The following is a 21,380-nucleotide window of genomic DNA, read 5'->3' on the forward strand; positions in this document are numbered from 1 at the left end:
CTACTTCCAGTAGTGGTGTTTTTGTTCTCGGCTTTAATGGAGTACAAAAGTGTTTGGATTGCCCAAGGAAACAGACAGGGTGGTGTATTGTCAGTTAGGGAACTTGCGATCCTGTTGGAGGAGGAAAGGCTGCTTCCATCCTCTCTTACAAAAGGTGAACAACAAAGGACGTTAGATGTTGACTGATGAATGTGGAATTTCGCATCTTTCCCTTCACCCCGCCTCCCAACAGCGGCATGTAGGTTTTCTTCTGATTTTCCTCTCTCCTTATACACACACACATACACACACACACACACCCTTGCCTCAACTGACTATTTAAAGCTCGCATTTTCTCTCTCCTTCGTCACTTACACCAGATTCTTCTGATACTACTTGGGGCTATTAATTTCAGCCAGACAGATAGCAAGCTTTCCGTTTTAAAGAAAAGAAATGTTAAGCCTGCAATATTAATTATTTCTTACATTGTGCCTCATTTTAAATTTACTTTCTAAATGATGTGAACATCAAGGATATCTTCCCTGCTCTGGGTTTTGGATAGCAGTTGCCAATGGGCGATGGGGTTATTTTGCCCACCTCTCCTTTGGAGATGAGATTGCAGGGTCTCTTCAGCTGATAGACAAAGTGATGAAGAATTGCTTATTGTTTTGTTTCGTAGTTGCTGACTAGTTCACCCCAATAGCAGCTGCTTTGATTGGCTTTACAGGTGAAGGGCATGGCAAGAATGTTGCTCGCTCTGGTCTTGAGGTATGCCTGCATGCTGAATTGCAGGTGTAACGAAAAATCCAGCTGGAATGCAAAGACTTTCTGTATATGTGTGTGTGAGATCTCTCTGTATTTAACCATGAGCATGGGAGCCAGGACGCATGCCATGCAACTGCTCCATTTGGAAATGATCCCAGATGCTGCTCTATGACCCAAATGTTAAATTATACAGATCATTGATGGGATTTATTTTCTTGACTTCTTTATGTACCCAGTCACAGCTGGGCTGCTGGATATTGATTAGTCCTCCCATTGATCTTTGCGGGGAAAATACACACACTGAGCTATGCACATGGATTGAAAAGCCACTTTGGTATTTCCTGGAATGGCATGTGGGATATTATTGGTCAAGTATTTCAAGCTATAACATTTGCTTGCATTTTTTTAACACTTTGAAAGGGTCCCCCTCCCCAACAACTGAAACAGATTTTCCATACACGAAGAACAATCTGAATGCTACAGTTTATTTCATGGGAAGGAATACACACACACACACGCAATCTGAATTGCCAACCTAGAGTTGCTGGACAATAACATTTTCCTTGAAAGATGTCTCTCCCCAGCGAACTTTGTATTGTGCTCTGGTTGCTTCCTCTCTGTTGAAGTGGAAAAGGTGTGACAAGCTATTATTCTTGTGATCTCAGGGGAAATACAACATACCCTTTCCTGAAGAAAAAAACCAACCCTTTGAACATGCCCTTTCCTGATCTAAATATTTGGTTCTCTTTCTTGAATTGCTTTCAGCATATGCCACTGTGCTACACGGAGAATGCACCAGGCAATTGTCACTGGCTGAGTAGAGTACACGTGCTGGCTTATGAATGGCTTCAATGTTGAGTCAGTGATCGCTTTGGTGTATTGCCTGAACATTTGCCAGAAAGAGGCCTTAGGCACCTCTTCATTAGCGCAGTTAGTCACCAGAAAGGCAACTGGCTTTTCTTTCATCACCTTAAAAATGAATTGCTGTTGAAGCAAACCCATAAGAATCCTGAGATGTGAAGAGCAGCAGGTGCAGGGAAATGATAAAACGTGTGTGATGGGAAGTCCTGTTAACTCCCTTATTACATGCAAACCTAAGAGCTGTATTTTATTAATATGAAGGGTTCATGATTTTCAGTAGGCCTTTGCTGCCTGCTTGGTGTACAGCCCGATACTGTGCATATTTGCTCAGAAGTAATGTCCTCCTGAGTGCTGTGGGACTTCTTCCCAAATAGTAAGCATTAGACAGCAGCTTCCAATATGGAGTTCCTCCCAGCCTTTCTCAACCTGTGGGTCCCCAGAGGTTGTTGAACTACAACTCCCATCACCCCTAGCTAGCAAGGCCAGAGCTCAGGGATGATGGGAGTTGTAGTCCAACAACATCTGGGGACCCACAGGTTGAGAACATAAGAGTGTATATGGCAGCCATGCAGCCTGGCTTAAATACGTGTTTAAGTAACTCTTGCCTAGAATTACAGCCCTAATACTATATATATTCATACCAAAGCCCCAGTGTGTTCAGTGGGTCTTAATTCCAAAAAAGTACGTACTGGTATATAGATTCAGCCTTACGTTGCAATCCTAAACTCATTCACTAGGAGTAAATTCCTTTGAACACACTGGGACATACCTATGAGTAAACATATGATTCCTCTATTACTGTGTATGTAACTATGAGCCCCGCCCCGCCCAAAATATGACCAATTTGTTTTCAGTCCAACTTTCTCCCAGGTAAATAAGAATTGTCGTTAAGTTTGCTATTCTCCGCACACTTACCTGCAAATGAGCAACATTGACCATAAACATGCGTTCAGTTTGGCTATTATTTTTCATCCTAACGATTTTATTACAATGATGTACTGAGCCTTTTTAAGGTTCCTGCAGCCCAGTTAGAGCTTACATCAAACACCATCATTTGAATTTTGCATCTCCAAGGGGGCTAATGCTATAGAGTTGTTGCACTTTAGAGTATGTATTGAGCTTATTCCCATCCCCCCATGATTCTGCTCAGTGTGTCTGATATGGAACTCAGCCCATGCCATGAAAGATGTCCATAAAATTAATCTGGAAGCTGTAATTTTTTGTGAGATATTTAATTCTCCTTTAGCTCACACCAATCTCAATTCATTTCTTGAATATATCAGCAAACTGAAAGTTGACATGAATTCCATTGGTAACTTGACTTCAGGAGAACCTGTTTAAAGTTCTCCTATTAATCTAATTTTAACGTGGCCAGTGAACATTTTGCAGAGTTATTTTGTAAGTCATGGCTTTTAACTGAAAGTCAACTAGCCAAACCTGAAATGAATGGGCGAAACAAGTGTGGAATGTGTTCTTCTTGAAATTAACAGTGGAGGCACCTGGTTGTATCTGGGGAAGAATTTGGAGCTGGCCAATGTGAAATCAGTGTCATTTTAATATACTTTCCACATTGTTTGACTAGTTCAATGGGTTGCTCTTTTACCTGAGGTGAGGTAGCTAAAATAATGGCCTGGGGCCTCATTTAATAATTTTGGTTTTGATTTTAAGCACCATAGGCACAGACGGTGGGGAAAGCTGGATTTTGTTGTGGAAGCAGAAGGCGAAACCTTGGCTGGCTGGATATAGCTTATGAGCTGTTCAGCCTATGAGCTGTGCATGGCCTTCTCTTAGATTAGAGGATTAAGTTGTTATCTATTAAAAGTGATGAGAGACTCATCTGTCTCTGCTTATTTTGCCAAATGGAAGTGATATCTCCCAAATTCCCTTGGACTTCAGCTGATCCAGAATTTTGCTTCATGTTTTAATGCACTGAAATTTAAATACAGCTGGTCATGTTACTTATTCAGTAGAGAAGTCCTAGTTATTGAAGAATCTCACGAAAAGGTACCCAATGGCCACAGGTCGGCTGGGTCACTTGTTTTGCTCATTACGGAAGAGGAAAACTATGAGAAAGACAATTGCAAAGGAGAGAACCTTCCCATCATAGGATGTTTACACCTCATTCCTTTTCTAAACAGGCTTTTTTCCTGACTTGTCTGTTTACTCAGACCCTGTCTTTGAAAGTGCAAATTGAAAGACTCTTGGTTCGTTTTTTGCTATTGTGCTGTTATTTTCTTGATTTTTGAAGTGTAATCTTTTGCCAGTAGTGATAATTTTTGGTGCTCCCAAAACCTGACAGTTTCATGTTACTTCCTAGGTGGCATTAAGCAAAGCAAAGTATGCAGTTTTACTTGCAAATACGTACAGTTAAAATCGTCTGACACCAACAAAAATATATAGATATGATGATATGGATAGAAGTTATTCCAATGGCGGGGGAAATTGTTCTGTATCAAACTCTCCTTTGGTTCATATTGTCCAGGTTCCCAACTGGGAACTCATGTAACATGTGTGTAAAGTATTTAAAGTTTTCAGTGAAACTTCTGATGAGAGCGTAAAAAAAGAAGAAGTTATTCCAGTGGAAGGAAGAAGGTTTATACATCTTATGGTGTTATTGCAATTCAGGCAAAAAGTACCATACAAAAAGTGACTAACATCTTTTCTCTCTGTTGATGGTGAAATCATATACTGAAAATATGCAAAATAGTTTATAGGAAGGAAAGTGGACATGGAACCAAATTTGATATAAAATCTGATCTCCTCAAGAAATGGAGCAGTATTATACTAAGTAATGAAAAAATATGACCCTGACAATATGATAGCATAGCACATGTAACATGAACTGTTCAGTTTTATTACATTATGCAAATGAGTCTTAATATCTGATAAAACCTTTATGATTGGGAGAGGGGGAAGGCAGGCAGCCTTGCAATAAGGGCAGTCCTGTGCTTTCAAAACGAGTACTCAGGACTTAACAGAAGAGTTAATTTGCAGGGTTTTAACAGATTGTGTTGCACACAGTCACTATGTATTAAGGTGATCATTATTATGGTGAGCGGTTCTGTACCTACCCTCTGCTGCTGTTCATGGCTCAGGAGTGAAAGCACTGCCAGGGGCTCCCATTTTGCTTCTTCCATTTTTTGTAACAGTTATGCAGCCCAGAAGTCTGTTAATTACATCAAATTTGCTTTAGACTTGAAAGGTTGGCAGATCAAGTAGTATCCATTCCGTGTGTGAAGATTTATAAAACCATATAGAATAATCATTTCTTTTCACCGGAACATAGCTGGAGTCCTCAAATCTCAATGTTGAACAGAAACATACATCATTTAAGTTTTTAATTTAAGAGTCAGAAGTTGAAGCAGTGCCCAAGGTAACACTTCAGCACTGAACATTTGCATGCAACATTTTTTTTATTCAGAGAGTTGATGTCATGGACTGGCTGGATGCAGAGGAATGGTGGGGGGCACACCTGCTGGGAAACCCCCAGGAGAAGAAGGCCAGAACCAGAGGATTGGGGGTGGGATGACCATGAGTGGTCAGAGGGAGAAGAGGATGGGGGTGGGGTAGGTGTTGGAAGCTGAAGAGGTAACAGTGTTTAGTGAGCAGGAAGAGGCTATGCAAGAGAGAAGTCCAGAATCTCAAGCTGAAACAAGAGAGGAGAGAGGAGGGTGGCTGGTGAAGAGGCATGGGTGTCTCCCCCTCCTGCTGAGACCAGTTCCCCTCCCCCCCCGGTCTCCCAGAACCAGAAGCGGTATGAAGAGGGTGGAGCAAGTACAGATGCATTAACAGAGTCTCAGATTGCTTGGGATGGACTCGAGGGACAAGGAAAGCTGTGGGAAGGTGGGAACCTTCAGTTCTCACAGCTACCTCATTGGTGTAATATCTACCAGGAAAAGTTGTTGTGCTCACTAACCCTGGCCTCCTGAGCCATGTGTTTCTTTGAATAAAGAGTTAACTTCACTAACACTGTGAGTTATTGCTGACCTCCTTCTGGCACCTGACCCTGACACTCACCATGTGGACTTCTGCATTATCAATTGGACAGAATCATTTTCTGTAAGGGGCCATCCATGTAGCTTATGCTCTAATCCTGAAAATATGCTTCTTTTTCATGTTGTCGTAACTAGGCATCTTATCACAAGAAGCAACTTATCTAGCATCTATTCCTCCATAAAGCTGGTTCATACATCCATGGGATGCTACTTGGTGTCTCCCTACTCGGTGACTTGCTCCTTCTCTAGAGTTGATATTGTTAAGCAAGTCAGCAAGTGGACATAACAGAGTGAAGGAAGGAATGGGTGACACAAGGGATATGTGGAGCTAATAAATGCATATGCATGCCACAAGGTTATCTTATCAACCTTCTGTGAGATTTCACTGAGCCCAAACAGAATCAAAACTATCACCCAGAGAGAATATAGGCTTGTTCGCAGGTTACACTGAGCACAGGTACAAGCTGTCTGTACACATGTACAGGTGTTTGTATGAAAGAGTGTATCTCTGTTTATTTTTACAGTTCAGCTCAGGTGGTGCCCTCTTGGTAGCTCCACCACCCTTGCAAGCATGGGAGAGGGCTTCCAAAATGTGGCGCTTACATCAGACATGTGTAATTCATCTTCAGGTCATTTGCTGAAGATTCACCTCTTTACCATGCCCACTGACTGTTTAGATTTGTGTGATTTCTGTGATACCACCTCTATAGTCTGATGTATATTCCTCAGTTAAATTGTTCTGTTGGATTTTAATATTGTATGCCTATATGGCTATAATCTGCCCTGGGACCTTGTGGTAAAGGGCAGAGAAGGGAATCTCCTAAATAAATAAATAAATAAATGTGTTTCGTACAGAGACGGTACACTTGTTTAACATTACATATTAACTGTGTTGAGCTGAACTATTTGTGCACATATTTACTCATTGGATTAAATCCCTTATAGGAAGAACCTATTCCCATGTACCATAGTAGCACGATGGCAAGGAGTTGAAATATTCTGCTCTGTCTGCGTGGCAGACAGTTATAGTTGCCTGATTTAAAGTTTGCTCAGTGCACCAACACTAAAACGTTTGCCCTTGGTGGGTGCTGGCATGAAAGACCAAAGAATCTTTAATCCCTGAAACAGTTGAGCACTTTCAATTTACATACGATGTAAAAGCTACAGGGCAGTGCTCTTTTCTCAGTATGTCACTGTCTCATTAGAAAGAGTTTCCTATTGAAGGTCTACTGGGTGCATATACCTTCAGTGTAGCAAGAAGATAGAATCCAGGAAACAAAATACCTCAAGGTAGTATGTCAATGTTCCTTTTTTTTAAAAAAACCTGTCTTTATATTACCCAGTCAGGTATAATTACGTTTTTTTCAGAGTTGCCACTTTAAATTAGCGTGCGTATCCCTGGCCTGCTACTATCTTCTCTGTTAACTGTATCACTAGCACAGCACTTCTGTTTGTGGAATGCAGAAAGATATGGTTATGCCATATTCCTACAGAACTGAATTTGCAAGAGGTGATGAACCAGCGATGAATATACTTATTGTATATTGTACACTTATGATCATCTTTCACTAGGTGGACCAATGTGGCTTTAGTTTGTTTCCAAAAAGTTGAACAGCCTTTTTCTATATGTAGAAAATGGACACTTGACATTTCAACATGAACTATATTCCACTTTACATGCTGTTATTTTCTCCTGGTTTGTGCAGAGCACAGTACAAGCATTAAATCATACTTGTACCCCACTCTTCAAAGCCACTTAGTGTTCCCAGGATATCTTATGCAAGGTGATTGTGTGGCACTTCTCCAAATAGGAAAAACAAACAAACACATAACATCCATGGTTAACTTGTGCCCTGTTGCATGCAGTGTTAGAAACTGAGATACGAAAGCTAGGAGCTAAATGGCACCTTAAACCTAGGTTATGGGCACAACAAGAGAATGTCTAAGTGCACTTTTTATAACAAGAATACAAAGTCGATAATGAAGGTACTGCAGCTAAAATTCATGTTCATTTTTCACATGGTCTAGTCCTTCCCCTGCCCACTACCCTAATGTTCTTAAGAGGGTCTCTTCTTCAGTCTTCAGATAGTAGCTGGAAGTGGGGAGGCAGAAAAAGGTCCTCCTTTCCTTCCACTCTACGGTTTTAAACTGAAATCTTAACGACTGAAATGAGTGAGAACAAGAACAAGAAGGGAAGAGAAATTCTACTCTCTCCTACCAATCTCTCTTACAGCCATAGTGAAGGACTGGTTATGCAAAGAAAGGAGTGTACTAAAAGCAGTGATAAAAGCCTGAATATATTGGAAGCAACACAAAATATCCTCGATACAGCCGATGAGGCATCCCCGAAACTGAAAGCCAAATCCCAAGTTCCCCCCGAACCATCGTTAGATCAAAAAATGGAGGAACTAATGTTAAAACAAATTTCGGAATTGGCCTCGGGAAACAATGAACCTTCGAAAGACTCTTATCCTCATTCCCATGAGACAAATGAAGAGGGTCTCTCAATCATCAAATGGCTGGTGCTCCTTACCGAGGACATTGAATCCATAAAGTCCTACCTGGACATTTGCACAAAAATTCTTACGATCATGGCTGACTCCTGTAAAACTTTCTGGAGAAAACCCGTCGGAATGCCTGCAGATTCAGAAAGTAACCATGGCCTCGCCTCCACCCTCTGTAGGAGTGGCTCATTAAGGAAGGGTAAGAAAGCCTGCAGAGCTAATGCTTGTAAAAGAAGACCCATAGTTGTAAAGAATGTTAAAAAAAGTAAAAACATAAAAAATTTTAAGTCAGTGCATTATAAAAAAATGGTTTTTAAAAAGCTTTTTAACCTACTTGAGAGTACAACAGCCTCTGGGACTAGAGGGAACCTGGTGAAGTCTTTAGCCAAGAAGTCAGTTAAACAAGATTTGCCCCCAAACGTCTGTGCTGATAAAGCTCTGGATTGTCTAAAACCTTCAGCGCATGCTCCACCACCAAGCCCTAAGCAAGATTTATTGCCCCAAGACCCATGGTCCTACGTTTTAACCATAGACAACTCCAAATCCAATAAGGAGAGCATTCCAACAAATAAGAACTGGAAGCTGGTGTTGCTTCAAAACAAGCTTGTTTTTTCAAGCTATCCTAAGCCTCCAGGATTTATATCACAAGAGGATCGCAAAGTCCATTTACTGAACTTCCTTAAGGCATACATGCCAGGTACTTTGAGTAATCCCTCGGAGTTGGACAAAGTGGAATATCTATATTTTGATGGCTTGCTTGCAAGGGCGGTGGTTACATTCCATGATCGGAGACTGGCAAAACTGATATATAAACACAGAGAACACCTAAAGACAAGTGGTGTAAAAATATCAAGATACTTTAAAAATGAGGCCTCTCCTATCCCACTATTCCCCAGTCCTGAATCCTCGACTGCAGCACCTCATCAAAAGGCTGAATACCACACTTTAATTGATATAAAAGCCAATGAGGACTCGCCTAATCACCATCCAGAGTTACTTACTAATGATCTTCTAAGACCAGACTCTCCTGGGACTTTATATGAGGCGAGCCAAGGTAACGGGTTTGATAGTTTTGAAAATAACTTAATTAACTCCTACTGCGCTGTCCCCCAAGAAACTCAGAACAAAATACTCGATAGACTGAATAACCTTCGTTCTTGTCTGACAAAGCTGACGAAGGACCAACTGGGACCACACAACCAAAACATATCTGATTATGTCCCCGATCAGGCTTCATGCTTCTATCGTCACGAGCTGGATTTATGGGTCGGGAAACCCTCCGTCATCCCACGCCAATTGGTTGTTGCGGAGATGAATCCATCCTCTCAGATCTTGGAATCGAAACGCCCCTCCTATAACCCAGCTCGCATGCAACCCATCTCAGAGGCAAACCTGGTCACCACATTAGCATGGGATAAAATGAGAGAATTAAATGAGACTGAATTGGGCTCCCCAAATAAAGTCCCCAGCATGGGTGCGCCAGGTTGCAATCTTAGCATTCCACCCTCCTCAAATGTGAGCATACTGAATACATCTTTAAACATCATCGAATTAGCATCTGAACTATCTGAACCCGATGAAAGGGCTAATAGTAAGAATCAGAGGAACTTGGTGTGACATCCGGAATGCACCACGCATACCTCACTAGCACCCTTAAATCAAAGATCTCTCCAAACTCTTTCTATTATGTCCTGGAATGTAGCTGGACTCTCATGTAAATTAGCTGATTCTGATTTTATAAATTTTCTTGAGTCTTATGATATAATACTTCTGCAGGAAACCTGGTCTCTTAAACCTTTAAATATTCCTAATTTTATTACTTATAATTTACCTGCTACTAAAATGTCAACAAAAGGTCGCCCTAAAGCTGGTTTGATCTGTGGTATCAAACAGTCCTCTAACCTTAAAATTAATTATATCAGAAATATTGGACAGTATGCACAACTATTATCATTTTCCATTGTTTACAGGGAAATTCTTCTTTTAAATATATATTTTCCTCCCTCAGAGTTAGAAATTAGACCAGATTATGGTTGGAATATAGTCTCTGAAGAGTTGTATTCAATACGTAGTAAATCCCCAAATATCCCCCTGATTGTAATGGGAGACACCAATGCTCGAATTGGATCAGATAATACAGCTCTCTATAAACACTATGTCTCAAATCTAGCTGAAGACGCCCCTCTTCCATTGAGAATAAGGAGGAATTCAAAGGACATCATTATTAATAAAGCGGGAGGAAAACTCTTACAATTGGTTTTAGAATTTAACCTCTCATTTTTGAATGGCTCAATGTGGCCGGATATTCCAGGAAATTTTACCTTCAGCTCCAAAAGGGGTAGGAGCGTAATCGACTATTCTCTAGTTTCCGTTGAAATGTTAAATGAAGTTGCCTCTTTTACAGTTGTACCTCGCTCAGAAAGTGACCACTTCCCAATAGTTTTAGAGATGTACATGAATCCTAGAAATAATGATATTAGTCCTCTTATTAGTATTGATAAGACTATCTATGCCAAAAGAGTTTATATAAGTGATAAAAATAGGGAGGATCTATTAGCAGTATTTGAAAATAACCCAGTTATTCTTGAACCTGTGGCTAACCAAAATTTGATGCCCCTAGAGGATAATGATTGTTATTATAAGACTATCCAGGATTTATTTTCTTCTTTTTTAGACCTTCAGTTCAGCAACAAACCTTCAAATAAGTATAACTGGTTTGATAAAGATTGCATTAACTATAAGAAAGAACTTAGAACTTGTCTAAAAGAAGCCTATATTACCAACTCTCAAGGTCTCTGGAAGACTTATTTTGAAATGAAAAAAGCTTTTAAGAACATGCTCCTGGAAAAAAAATCTGAGTTCGCACTAGCCAAATGGTCTAAAATTGTTACTGCATTAGAAATTAAAGATACCAAAACTTTTTGGTCACTTCTCTCAATAAAAGATATCATTGATTTCCCTAATATAAGCGATGAGGCTTGGATTTCACATTTTACTGCCGTTTTTTATGATCACCAAGTTTGTAAAAAGGAAAATTTTAAATTTTCTCCGGCAAAAACCACACAATTTCAAATTACTGTTGAGGAGATGAAAAGGATAATCTTTTCGTTTAAGCAAGGGAAATCACCTGGTATGGATGGCATTCCAATAGACCTGTTGAGATTAGATGTAGAATGGTGGGCCAATAAACTTGTACCGCTTTTTAATTCTATCTATCACTCAGCTCTTGTACCTAAGTCGTGGAACAACTCAATAGTGGTACCAATCTTTAAAAAAGGTGATAGGAATTGCCAAGAGAACTACAGGCCTATAAGTTTGTTACCATGCATAAGTAAAATCTATGCCAAATCTCTGCTTATTAAATTGGAAGAATGGATGCTGACAAAAGGTCTACCTGGTAAAGAGCAGGCTGGTTTTAAGGCAGGCTCGTCAACTCTTGACCAGTGTCTAGTGTTAAGTCATCTTGTGGATAAATATGTCATGAGAAATAAACGAAAACTCTTTGTGGCATTTGTGGATTTAAAAAGTGCCTTTGATTCGGTCGACCGCAATAAACTATGGACTAAACTAGAACACCTTGGTATCGACCCATATCTACTTACACTGATTCAAAGTTTACATTCTAATAATCAAATATATGTTAAAGTATCAAAAGATGGTAGACTTGCAGGTCCTATTCTGAATAATCGAGGAGTTAGGCAAGGCTGTATCTTGGCCCCTACCCTATTTAATTTATTTCTATCTGACCTACCATTATTTCTTCAAAACGCAACCACTCATACTCCTTATTTAAACAATAGCCCACTCTTTTTATTACTTTATGCAGATGATGCTGTAATTATTTCACTCTCTGTTTTGGGTTTAAAAAAATTATTTAAGAGTTTCTCAAACTACTGCTCTCTCAATAATCTCAAAATTAATTATGATAAGACAAAGATTATGCAATTCAGAAAGAGAGGGAACCCAAAAGGCTGTATAATTAATGGACATCTAATACAGGAAGTCAAGCACTTCAATTATCTGGGAATCACATTCAAAAATAATATGAATTGGAATACACATATATGTGCTGCAATAGCTAAGGCCAAAGTGACAGCCCACCATATTAAATCCTATTTTTTTTCTCCAGTAGGAAACAGATTTATTCCAGCTGTATTGCAAGTGATTGACATGAAACTCTGTGCCCAACTTCTATACGGCACACCAGTGTGGATTTCAGGTGACCTCAAGAGGTTGGATAAATTTCACGCATCCCTTTTGAGGTCATTATTAGGACTTGCAAACTCTGTAAAATATGAAACAATATGTTGTGAGCTGGGAATACTGCCTTTATCAGTAAGGGCATGGCTGAGGACCTTGAAATATTGGATCTTCCTCCATTATAGAGCCCTATCCCCTAATACTATACTTTACGATCTTTTAAGTGATAGGGCAATCTACAATCTATCAGTGATTTGTAGGAGAAAACTGGATTCGATAGGGCTCACTTTAACTGATTTTGAAATCTCTGATCCCAAAGATATATGGGAAATTATCAGGAAGACCCTCACAGAAAAAAGTGTTCTCGCCATGCTTGAGGTTGCAAAGCGCAGCACCTGCTCTCCTATCCACCTAAATCTCCCTTTGTGTAGAGATTTCCAAAAGGGATACATGACAAATCTGAAGAAACATGAATCGTGTAGGCTGTTTATGTTGGCCAGATTTAACATGTTTCCCTCGGCGGTAGTGAGAGGAAGATACTTAGCTATCCCAGAATCAGAGCGTCTCTGTAAATGCAGAAAACAGGAACCCGATACTCTAGAGCATATATTCTTTTCCTGTGATTTTGGCAGCTATGCCAGAAGACAATTATTTGAGGCCCTAAAATTTAATGGACAGTTTTTTACACAACCAACTGTTCAGGACCTGCTGGCGGACAGCGATGATCAAATTACTTTAATAGCGGCTGAATTTTTAAGTGCTGTCCATGAAGAAAGAATGGGCCATGATAAAGAGACTTAGTGGTTTTAATGGTAGGTGATGTTGCTGTGTTGTATTATATTATTTATGTACATTGATTTATTTTTTGGAGTCAAGAATAGGACTGGGATAAATTGTGTTCGCTGAGCCCGTATTTTATACAGTCTGTATATGATGTTTGTTTGTTAATGTGAGGTGTGATATGCCTAATAAAGGATTTTGAAAAGAAAAAGAAACTGAAATCTTGGGCGCAGTACTGCGCCCACAACTCAAAAACTTCTTGTGCTAATGAAAGTCCCGGTCGCAAAATGTGCCTAGAACAATGGGAATTTTGAACACTGGTTGCATGCTTACCTAATACGTTGTTTACAATAATGGTCATTTGTTGTATAGAACTTGTGACCTGGCCACATAAATTCAAAGGTCCTCTTGAAGGTAGAAATCACATATTGATTGTCTCAAACTACTTAGCCCTTCTTCCTAAAACAGCATTCTGTGTCCTGCTCTTGCACAAGCCATGGCTAAAACCAGTCTTGTTTGACTTCAGAAAGCTATGCCATCCAGACAATCAGTGGGCCCTGAGACAAGTCTGGGTGGTGCATTCTGATGATGATGATGATATATGCCCCACCCATCTGGCTGGGTTTCCCCAGCCACTCTGGGCAGCTTACAACATATCTAAGACTTCCCTAAACAGACTTTCTAGTTTCCAGGCTGCCTGTAACATTAGGCAGAGTGAGGTAGCTACCACAGGCAGCAGAAACTGGAGTGTGGGGAGGACACACACAGTCAAGGTGAAGTGCTGGAGGACAGAGCAGGGTTGGCCTTTCCCACACTCCACACCACCCAATTCAAATTCAGTGGAAGCTGCTGTCCAGCCTGCAGTGTGAAAATTTCAACAACAATCTTTATTACGGTCTAGAGACCCAACAAATCGTTACAAAGCAATACATAATTCATACAGCCTACCTCCAGGTTAAACAAGCATTTTGTTCAGAATATAGGGATCATTGGTTCTTGCAACCACCGATAAAAACTTTGCCACTGCTAATGTTCTAGCATTTGTCCGGTGAAAATAAGTGTGAAAATAAGATTCAACTGCCAGTCCAGTCGGCTACTATATGTGGACTAGGGGTGGAGGAGGGGGCTTCAGGCCGAAAAGTGTCTTGGGCTAGCCATGTCCACACCACTTTTTGTTGGAAGTATTGCAGAGTGCCCACAGTAGGAGAAGAAAGGAGAGAGACTGAGCCAATGCATTGAGGTGGGGATGGGGAGAACAAGCCACAATATTGTTCTCAAATCTCCCAAGCCTGTTTCCCACCCAAGGGAAGGAACTGCCCATATCCTAATAGTAGTCTACATGGTTGTTGTTGTTTTTAAAACACTTCACCTTTTAAGAGACTAATTTCAGAAAGTCTAACTGTGCAGTGGGTTGTGTGAGAGCAGAGAAGTGGTTGGAAACACTCCTGAATTGTTTCTTGCGTGGCTTAGTGGATATTTGGATGTAGAAAGCTGGAGATGCAGGGTATCATTGGGAATTATCCCTGTGACACAGCCTGTAATTTGCCCTTCTTTTTCCCCTAAACAAACAGATGCAAGAGTCCATCTTTAGTCTTTCACTGTCTTATGGTAGTCATGAGTTATTTGCAGATGTGTTGGTAAAGACCATGGTAATGACTCACAGTTGCAATGCCCTCCCTCCCTCTTTCTCATTACTTGACAACACAAAACAATTTCCCCCTCTAAACTCAGCAAACCTGAGAGATGAATTTTGGTTCTTTATGGATGGGTTGATATTTGCTTCATGGAAGGCAACTTTTGTTTTCTTACTTGAAAAGAAGGCTGTGTACAGCATTACTGGCTTAAACACATAGCTAGGTTGTTCTTGTTCTCCATTTGGATTGAAGTTGGTTTGGGGAAAATGCATCAATATTTCATATGAAATATGGATAGTAGTGTACTCTTGCTTCCCAAACCAGTATTCGGAGTGCATTGAATGCAGAGTAATTTGGAGTGTGTACACAAAGTCTAAGATACTATCATTGATTAAGACCTGGGAAAATATGAACTTAGTTGAACTCCATTCCTCTTGCTGATGGAGGTGACAGTATCTCAGGTGCAAATGTAAAACCAGCATTGTGGTCAATGTGTAAAGATGTGGGTATACTATCTAATCAGAGGATGGGTGTTTGATATACAATGAGATATTAATAATGGTTCAGTGTTACGTTTCCCTCCTGAAGAAACGTATGCATTCAGTGTAAGTTGAATGTAAAATAGTGGCTCTGGAAAACAGTGATTAAAAGTAGGATATGATACCCCCCACTGTTATACTTTTTATCTCAATGAAAGATTGACTTTTCTTTCATTAAGATAATCATAAACCGGTTCTGCCACCACCATCAGCAAGAGTGGATAGAAATCACAGCCAGTTTTGCTCATAAATTAGAAGAAAAGGCAATACCTTTTAAATGAAGCTTACTTGTGGCAGTTGGTCTTTGTGAAAGATAAATAATGACAACTAATGCTGTACTGCCGTTCTTACAATTTCAGAATTCTCTTAGGTGACAGTAGTAAACCTAGTTTCCTGGGAGCAAGTTTCATTTACAATAATGGGACTTATTTCCAGTGGAAGCTGGTCCTCTGGGGCAAATGGGATACTGCTCCAGCAACTTCAACCTGCCATCATCTGCCTTCCTTTCTACTAACAACAGCAGGTGACCCTGGCTATCTGATTTCTCCTTCTCACTCTGCTGTTGCCTGTTGTAAAACTCAGCAGGGAAGAGGTTGGGGACAAAAGTGCAATTAGTTGCCTCTGCCTGTCTTTGTGACTCTCACTCTGCTTGCTGTTGGTCTCCCTACTTTCTGCCTTGATACTCCCAATGGCCACCAGACCTGGCTGCTTGCTTCTGAGAAAATACGCAATCAGAAATGAAAGTTTGATTAGATGGTGGTGGCAAGGGAGAGACCAACTTTTATCCCTGGATAATCTCAAGTGTGGCATAGTTAAATGCGAAAGTAATTTTAGTGGCCCAGCAATAAAACTGCTAGCCTATTTGCAAAGCTAAGCAGGGTCTTTGATGGTTTCAAACTGGGCAGAATGTTGAGATTCCTGCATTGCAGGGGGTTGGACTAGATGACCCTGGTCCAAAATCGTAGAGTTGGAAGGCACCCCAAAGTTCACCTAGTTCAACCCTCTGCAATGCAGGAATCTCAACACACGGTCTTCCATCCAATTTGAAACCATTCCGGACCCTGCTTTTACTTTGCAAATGTGCTAGTGGTTTTATTGCTCCACCATTAGCCATTGTCATGCAACTTTCAATCTCTAAAGGGTATCTAATAGAATGCCTTTAATGCTTGCTTACTTTAGAGGTGGTCCCAATACATAGTAGTGCACTATGGTATTGGCTTGGTTACCTCCTCTTGATTTTAAAGTGGCCAGTACTAAGCATGCTTATGAATGAAATTAAGAATGCAGTTGGAGATGGATTATTTTTAGAAGAGTGACTTGGCTTGAAAAAAAGATTACCAACGTTATGCATTCTGAAATAGAAGACTTCAGGAAAGAAGGTCCATGCAAAAACAACTGAAAGACACCACGTGTCAGACCGAAGGAGGAGAATGACATAATAGGAAAGATCTTGATATACATTTGATTTAAAATGCTACTGACAGCACACAGTATTTCTTGCATTCTTTCATTACTGTGAATATGCCAATCCCCAATTTTTTCTTACTGTCGTTTTTGCTGTTGCATTTTCGATGTGTAGTCGCTTTCTATTGAATTTATCTAATGAGCCATACCCAGGAGGATTGAATGCCGTATGAAGGCGCTATTACCTTTCCCATTAATGTAGAGGGAAGTTTCCACTCTTGCCAGGAATCATAACTTTGGTTCATTCTGTTCCCTCTCTATTGTAGGCTTAGGCCCTTTACTTTGCCAGAGAATTGCTTACCCGCGTCCCCAGGACCGAGAAGAGAATAAAAAAATTCCAGGAAAGTTTCTTCTTTGGAGAAAAGAGTTTTATTGCAAATCTGTGCACAGAGACAGTCAGCAGAATATAGTTTCTGAAATCTGACTGTGTTGTTACCATGTTCAGCAAGCATTTTTATACCTGAAAGCATTCACCCTCCTCCCATACCTCCCCCCCAATATTTGCTGGCTAAGGCTGCTAGCTAAGCACTTCCTCTGCTGGTTAAGCATTTTCTCTGCTCAGTAAGCACCCCCTCCCACCTTCTTGTACACGTGTCTTTCTTTTGCTAGCTAAGCATTCCTTCGTATCTCTTCTTATCTTGCATTACTTAAAGCAGAAGTAAAGCAGGAAACATCTTGCTAGTGGTTTTTAGTTGACAGCAGTTTTTGGCTAGGCAGGAAACGACCTTCTGACCTGTAGCTAGCATCAGCAGTTTCAGATAGCTGGTTAGACAGGAAACGGTCTCCTGACCTGTCTGATTTAGGCTTTGCAAATAACTGCATTTTTTGAGTTTGAGCCATCCTAGCAGAGTGCCGGAATTTACTATGTGTAGATAATATTAATGATTAACCGTTCCCCTCTCCCTTCACTCCCTCCTCTTCTTCTGAACAACCTAATACTTAGGTTCGTTCTGGGGTATGGGCCTATACTCCCTCATCACAGCGATGACTGTGGGTCCTAGCTTCCGTGACAGGAGTCTTTGCATCATTTGCTGCAAGCATTGCAATAAGCAGGGGATACAGAGGCAAAGAAGCAAAAGGATTAATAGCGGTCCTGCCAATAATACTATAACATTCCTGAGCCAACTGCCATCAGGCAGCCAGGAATACAACCAACCCCATAGATCACCTCCTGTAGTTTTCAGCGGGTTCCTGGCTATCATTGTTTCCATGTGATCAATGGTGACTGAAATATTATCTAGGACATATCTATTTTATTGCTGAAGGGCCCACTGATACTCGTGCTCTATCAGCTGCCTTGCTTTTTGGGAGGTAGTGTCCCACCTCTCTGAGGAGGAGCCTATTATCTTAACCAATTTTCCCACCTGTCCTTGTGGATGCTTAATACTCTCATGATTTCCTCCCAACATACTGTATCCGAAAGGGGCTTCTCCCTCTACATATATTAACATATACCCACAGGAATATATATATCCACCCTTGCAGAGGCCTGACATACGGAGTGACCATATCAAAGAGTTCTGGCCCCAATATCAAAAGTCGTGGCGGCGCCTTAAATTTTGCTGGGGGAAAAAAGTCTCTACGTTGGGGACGCTGCCCGCGGGCGTCCCTCCCATCCACTTGTCCAGTCGTCTGGCGCTCTTCTGGAGATGGTTAGCTTCAGAGGATCATCAGGATTTGGTGTAACTGTCCAATCTAAAATAGCCTTCTTCACTTAAGTGTGGTGGACCCAAGGGGTGAGGTCAGCAATTTTAACAGCAGTGGGCCTGGGTCCACCTGTTAAGACAGAGAGAAAATCTCGGGAGAATTACTGCACATAATTATTAAACTGCACATTTTGACTAGCATGGGGGGGGTTATTGCAAAACTGAGTGGACAAAAGCTGGTCCATTGTCAGATCCTATTGACCTAGGTAGCCCATAGCGGGGAATGATCTCCCTAAGCAGGCACCTGGTTACTTCAAATGCCTTTTCAGTTCTGGTGGGCCAGGCTTCAACCCATTCTGTATACGTGCAGGTCGCCACGAACAGGTAGCGGTATGGTCCACAGCGGGGCAATTCAGTGAAATCCACAACAAGGTCTTCCATGGGTGCAGTTCCACTATGCTGAATCCCCGGGGGAGCCAAGGGTCCGGTTCTAGGATTATTCTTTAGACACAGCAGGCATTTCCTGGAGATCTGGGCTGCCAGTTGATAAAGGTGGGCTATGTAGAAGCACTGCTTCAGCTGTCTGGTTGTGGCATCTGGTCCCATGTGGGTGGACTCATGGTATCTCTGAGTAATCTGCCGAGAAAGGGACTCTGGAATCCATATTCTGTCATCATGAGTAAGGTACCATCCTTCTTTGGACATGGTCAGCCCCTGGGCATCTGCAGTGTCCCTTTCCATTTTGGTGTATATTGGCTTATCAGCGGTGTTCAAGATCCTTCCAGGGACCAGTGCTCCAATAACTGACGCGGGAGCTGGTTCTCGGGCTGCTTCCTTGGCCACCCTGTCTGCTAGTCGGTTTCCTCTGGCCACCTCTCCTAGTCCAGTTTTGTGTCCATAACAATGGATAACTGCCACTGCCTCGGGCTCCCATACAGCATCCAGAAGGTTCAATAAGGCTTGTGGGTGGGCCACCTGGCTTCCTCTGGAGGTAAGCAAACCTCTCTCTTTCCATAAGGCTCCATGGGCGTGTAAGGTCAGGAATGCATACTTAGAATCAGTATAGATGTTTATCTTCTGTCCCATTGCCAGGCTCAGGGCTCTGGTAAGCGCAGTTAGTTCTGCCAGCTGGGCCGATGTTCCAGGCGGGAGTGACTTTGCTTCGACCACCTGGTCGTCCAGGGCTACCACTGCATAGCCTGCTTTTCGCTGCCCAGCCTCGACAAAGCTGCTTCCATCCACAAACCATGAAAGCCAGTGGGGGTCTGCTTCATCTTTGAGGTCAGGCCTGCTAAAATATTCTTCATCATCTTTGCTTGGGAGAGGAAATAGGTACCCTTCATCCTCTTCCTCTTCGCTCTCTAATTCATCAACCTTGGAGGGTTCAGGCTGAGGGCCGGCTCCTCCCTGGTCCTGGGGCCCTGGGCCTGGGGGATTCGCTAGAGGGGCAGCTGGTGGAGCATAGGGTGGTGGCGGTTTGATGACTTCCCCCTCTTCTCCTTCTGGCTCTGGTATCACCGGGGGCTTTTCTGCCTTCCCTGCCGGTCGAACTGTACAGATTGTATTTCGTGGGGCGTCGCCTTGGCAGGCTTTCAACCACGGTGGATTCTTTTCTACATTGGTTTTCCAAGTAGAAATATAAGGGATCTGGTCTGGGTGGACGTTCAAGATATTTTGATATAGTGGGCTGATTAGTTGCAAATCAAAGCTCCCCTCCGAGGGCCAGTTAGTTTGTTGGGGCCAATCAACTTCACACAATGTCCTCATCCTCTGTCTTCTCAATTTGAACCCCCAATCATCATGCTTTGTGGCCGCTTTCCAGTTCTTTAAAAAACATTCCAGAGGACTACATTGGCTTGCCCCAGACCCCATTTTTTTTTTTTTCAGATACCCCGCACCTAATGGGCTGTAAATTCTTTCACACTCCACGCACTACAGATTGTGACCTGCCGAGGTCGCCCTGGCAGAAAATGCACAACCCTGCAATCGCTCGGCCAAGGGGACGCTAAGCCCCGACCCACACTTGACAACAATTCAGTCACTGGGGTATCCGACATGCAACATATAACATACAAATCACACCATTATAATTTCAACATGCAACACACAAAACACACCAATACAATTTCCCCTCTGTTTCCCTTTTACCCAACCTTACTGGCGGCACTCTACTGCAATCGGCCAGTTCCCTTCCTGGCGGCCCTCTGCACAACCAGGTGAGGCTTGATCAGACCTCGCCCCCCTTTTCCTTGGGGCCCACGCCCTTTCCCTTGGGCTTACCTGTTCCGCTGCGGATTCCCTCCTTCGGCCGTCCTCTTTTCTCTCCCGACTGGGTGTCTCGGCTCAGGCACAGCGTGGCGATCTCCCCCTACGAACTGGCAGGGTGCGCGCTGGAGATTGCGAGCGCTGGTCCTGGTTGCTCACCCGGTCGAGTCTGGCCCCTCGGTCCACCTTTCGTGGGGTGGGGACCCATCCCGGACACGAGCCCCCAAAACTGAAGCCTTAGATTAGCAGTACCCGGAGGTCCAGCGGTCCGCCAACCCCGTGGCCAGAGGGGAAAAACAATTCCAGAGACTTCTTGGTCAGAGAAAAGAGATTTATTGCAAATCTGTGCACAGAGACAGTCAGCAGAATATAGTTTCTGAAATCTGACTGTGTTGTTACCATGTTCAGCAAGCATTTTTATACCTGAAAGCATTCACCCTCCTCCCATACCTCCCCCCCAATATTTGCTGGCTAAGGCTGCTAGCTAAGCACTTCCTCTGCTGGTTAAGCATTTTCTCTGCTCAGTAAGCACCCCCTCCCACCTTCTTGTACACGTGTCTTTCTTTTGCTAGCTAAGCATTCCTTCGTATCTCTTCTTATCTTGCATTACTTAAAGCAGAAGTAAAGCAGGAAACATCTTGCTAGTGGTTTTTAGTTGACAGCAGTTTTTGGCTAGGCAGGAAACGACCTTCTGACCTGTAGCTAGCATCAGCAGTTTCAGATAGCTGGTTAGACAGGAAACGGTCTC

General features: G+C 42.2%; 1 protein-coding gene across 6 annotated transcripts in view; it reads left to right on the forward strand.

The window, feature by feature from the left end:
* Nucleotides 1–21,380, forward strand: part of DOCK4 (dedicator of cytokinesis 4) — a 254,753-nt gene that overhangs the window by 1,019 nt on the left and 232,354 nt on the right. The window lies entirely within an intron of this gene.

Source organism: Podarcis raffonei, chromosome 10 (assembly GCF_027172205.1).
Source record: "Podarcis raffonei isolate rPodRaf1 chromosome 10, rPodRaf1.pri, whole genome shotgun sequence".
In the NCBI taxonomy this organism is placed as follows: domain Eukaryota; kingdom Metazoa; phylum Chordata; class Lepidosauria; order Squamata; family Lacertidae; genus Podarcis; species Podarcis raffonei.